Source organism: Triticum urartu, chromosome 3 (genome assembly GCF_003073215.2).
Source record: "Triticum urartu cultivar G1812 chromosome 3, Tu2.1, whole genome shotgun sequence".
Taxonomy (NCBI): Eukaryota; Viridiplantae; Streptophyta; class Magnoliopsida; order Poales; family Poaceae; genus Triticum; species Triticum urartu.
Window position 1 is genome coordinate 125,815,283 of NC_053024.1, and position 4,754 is coordinate 125,820,036.

Consider the following 4,754-nt stretch of genomic DNA (forward strand, 5'->3'; position numbering starts at 1 on the left):
GAGTTCTCGGGGAGATGGCCCATGACCCCTGGGGGCATAGGTTTAGTCCGGCGTGCTGACCTCTCTATTAAGCCTAGGTCGGGTTGTGGCGTATTGTTTGGCCGAGGCCGGGCATGACCCAGGAAAGTGTGTCCGGCCGGAGTTAATCGAGTGTGGTGGGTAAGTTGGTCCACCCCTGCAAGGAAGAAACATCTATCGATAGCCTGTCCTATGGTAACGGACAGTTGGAGTTGTATCCCGATCGATACAACTAGAACTGGATACTTGTGGTGAGAAATGGATGGATATGAGAAATGGATATGATGAATGGATAGTATGGCTCTGGGATTGCTTTCTCACTGGGAGTCGAGAAAGGATCTCTGGCCGAGGTTGATAACACTACTGCTACTTTACTTTATGCTATTCTACTCCCTCTTGTTGCTGCAAGATGGTGGTTTCCAGAAGATGCTAGTCATCGATAGGACTAAGCCCTTCCTCTATTCTGGCATTCTGCAGTTTAGTCCACAGATACAACCCATTTCCTTTGATACAGATGCATACTTAGTTTAGATCTGATGTAAGTCTTGTGAGTACTTTGGATGAGTACTCACGGTTGCTTTGCTACCTCTTTCCCCCTTTACCCGATTGTTGTGACCAGATGACGGAGTCCAGGAGCTAGACGACACCACTGAAGACTACTGCTACCCCGAGGGTGCCTACTACTACGTGACGGCCGCTGACGACTTGGAGTAGTTAGGAGGCTCCCAGGCAGGAGGCCTTGCCTTTTCGATCGATGTTGCTTTTGTGCTAGCCTTCTTAAGGCAAACTTGTCTAACTTATGTCTGTACTCAGATATTGTTGCTTCCGCTGACTCTGGTGTATTCGAGCTTATGTATTCGAGCCCTCGAGGCCCCTGGCTTGTAATATAAAGCTTGTATTATTTTAATTTGTGTCTAGAGTTGTGTTGTGATATCTTCCCGTGAGTCCTTGATCTTGATCATACACATTTGCATGTATGATTAGTGTACGATTGAATCGAGGGCGTCACAAGTTGGTATCAGAGCTGACTGCCTGTAGGTAGCCCCCTTTCCAACTCCTTGGCCGAAGTCGAGTCTAGTCACTACAAAAACTTTTACTAACATGGCTGTGTGTCTTACGGGCCCACGTCGCCATATGGGTGGTATTAGGATCTTTTATTCCTCGTCTATACTCTGGGACTCTGATCTCTCTTCTATTTGGGTTAAAATGGTTTTACTAACTCTAACCTTAGGATCCCATGACCACATCCACCCCAAAGCTGGATAAGCCATTTTCCTTAGAATAGTGTTCTGGATAGTACACACACTGTCGTGATGACAACGAAGTGGTATCCATCGTACCTCTTTCATTATGCATGTTTCATCATGAATGATCCTTGTTTTTGCAAATGCTCAATGCTGAACTACCCCCTGTTACTTGTTAGCAGGATGGTTAGACCCGTTGGTCGTGTGGTGCTAACGATCCACCACCGCCGAATTGTTTGCCGGAATGATGCAACAATTTGAGCTGAACCGCCAGTTCATGGAGGGAATGATGGCTCAGTTTCCTTGTCCGAACATGAATCAATAGCCAACCCCAGGAACTCTGCAGGACTTCATGCGTCTCAACCCAACTATTTACCGCAGCTCAACTCAACCCCTTGATGCTGATGACTGGCTCCGCGACATCACATATGAAATGGAGTCTGCTAGTGTGGCCCCTGCTAGCTATGTCACCTTTGCATCTTTCTTTCTGAAGGGTCCCGCTGCTCAATGGTGGGACAGCCACATGCGTACCCTGCCTACTGGAATGGTCATCACTTGGCCGGATTTCCAAGCTGCCTTCCGTGCCCGCTTCATTCCTCAGGGAATCATGTACATGAAGAAGCGAGATTTCCGCAACCTCACCCAAGGCAACAATACTGTAGATGCTTATCAGCGGGAATTTCTAGACTTGTCTCGTTATGCTGAAGAAGACATTGCAACTGATGCTCGTAGGCAAGAAAAGTTCCGTGGTGGACTTCACCCTGACATTAAGCTAGCACTGCTCGCTCATGACTTTGCCGACTTCGCCACCTTGGTGAACAAGGCTATTCAGGTTGAGACTGGTCTTCAGGAACACCAGGGATCCCTTAGGCGCAGCCGTGATGCTGGCTCATCTCCGGGCCCGTCAGCACAGAAGCGTCGGATATGGATTCCCCACAACATGTATCGTCCAGCTGCACCTGCACCAAGACATACCTATGCCGCACCTCGTCTGCCTCCTCCACCGCAGAGGCAGCCCCTTCGGGCTGTACCACCCCAAGCTTCTGCTCCCGATCCCAATGATGGTTTGTGCTTCAGATGTGGCCGCTCAGGTCACCTTGCCAAAGAGTGCAATCAGAAAAGGAACCAACTGGCTTTGCCTTCAACTGGCCGTAACAACCAGCCCCACAACAACAATGCCAGACCTTATGGTCGTGGTCAGGCTAATCATGTTGATCTGAATGAAGCTCAAGACCAGCCTACTACTATGATGGGTACTCTCCTTGTTAATTCAGTACCAGCATATGTTTTATTTGATTCAGGAGCATCACATTCATTCATGTCAGAAAATTTTGCATATGCACACGACATTCGATGCGAGCCCATGAACACTCCGATAGTGGTACGCACCCCTCCGGGTCAGTGTCGAACTACCATGATTGGTCGCGACGTCCCCATTGAAATTGAAGGGTTGGAATTTCATGTTTCTCCCATTATTCTGGAGTCTTCCAATATTGACCTCATTCTGGAAATGGAATGGTTGAAAGCACATACTGCCTCCATCGTTTGTGCCACCAAAGTCGTTCATCTCCTACATCCTTTCGAGGAGATAGTAAGCTACCATGCTCAGATTGTTCAAAACGCTGAAGCACGACTTTATGCTTTGAATGCATTGAACGCAGCACCTCTTGAGGGAATTGAAAAGATCCCAGTTGTTTGTGACTTCCTAGACGTCTTTCCAGAAGAACTTCCAGGAATACCCCCTACTCGGGCTGTCGAGTTCGTCATCGACTTGAAACCAGGCACCGTACAAGATGCCGCCTCACGAACTCCTTGAACTTAAGGAGGAAATCGACAAATCTCTTCGCAGTGGTTTCATTCGTCCAAGTTCCTCAGCTTGGGGAGCACCTTCTCTATTTGTGAAGAAGAAGGATGGAACGAATCGTTTGGTACAAGACTATCGTCCTATCAACCAAGCTACAATTCAGAACAAATATCCGCTTCCCCGGATCAATGATTTGTATGATCAACTGGCTGGTTCATCGATATTCTCTAAACTCGACTTGAGGTTGGGTTACCACCAGATCCGTGTTCGTGAAGAGGATATTCCAAAGACCGCATTCGTCACTCGTTATGGTTCTTACGAGTACACCATCATGTCTTTTGGTTTGACCAATGCTCTAGCCACATTCTCTTGTCTGATGAGCTACATATTCATGGATTACATCGACAAGTTCATCGTAGTCTATCTGGATGATATCCTGGTATATTCGAAGAACAAAGAAGAACATGCTAAACATCTCCGACTTGTTCTAGAGAAGCTTCGAGAACATCAACTTTATGCCAAGTATTCCAAGTGCGAATTTTGGCTACCCGAAGTCACCTACCTTGGTCATGTCATCTCCAAGGATGGTATTGCCGTCAACCCAGAGCGAGTTCAGACTATTCTTGACTGGACCCCTCTGAAGACTGTCAAGCAAGTCAAAAGCTTTCTCGGCCTAGCCAGCTATTGTCGCCGCTTTGTCAAGAACTTCTCCAAGATCGCCAAGCCACTGACCAATCTGCTTCACAAAGGCGTTAAGTTCGATTGGACAGACAAATGTCAGGAAATTTTCCAGGCACTCAAAGACAAGCTGACATCTGCCCCAGTGCTTGCTCCCCCTGATTCTCGCAAGGACTTTGTCATCTATTGCGACGCTTCACGTCAAGGATTAGGCTGTGTCCTAATGCAAGAGCGCAGAGTGATTGCTTATGCCTCTCGTCAAGTGCGTCCTCATGAAGAGAACTACCCAGTTCATGACCTTGAGCTTGCTGTGGTTATCTATGCATTGAAACTATGGAGACAGTACCTTCTCGGTAATCGTTGCGAGATCTTCACTGATCATCAGAGTCTGAAGTATTTGTTTACTCAGCCAGATCTGAACCTCCGTTAGCAGCGATGGATGGAAGCTATTGCTGACTACAACTGTGGTATATCTTATAAACCTGGCAAGGCTAATGTAATGGCCGATGCCCTGAGCCGTAAGTCTTATTGCAACAATCACATGGTCTTCAAAGCTCAACCCCGCATTTATGAAGAGCTATGCAAGCTGAACCTTCAACTAGTTCCACAAGGTTCTTTGAATAACCTTGTCCTGGAACCAACTCTGCTGAAAGCAATTAAGTCTGCTCAAGCCAAAGATGCTCACGTGGATTTGACGAAAAAGGATCTTGCCTTAGAGAAATCCAGAGATTTCTCACTTGGTGAAGATGGAACCTTATACTTCAGAGGTCGCATTGTCGTACCATGGTTTGAGCTTATGACAGAGAAGGTGATGAAAGAAGCGCATGATACCCCTCTCTCTATTCATCCGGGAAGTACCAAGATGTATCTAGACATCCGTCAAAAGTACTGGTGGTCTAACATGAAGCAAGACATTGCTCGATATATTGAAGAATGTGACGTTTGTCGTCGCGTCAAAGCAGAACATCAGAAACCGGCTGGACTTCTACAACCGCTTCCGATTCCTGAAT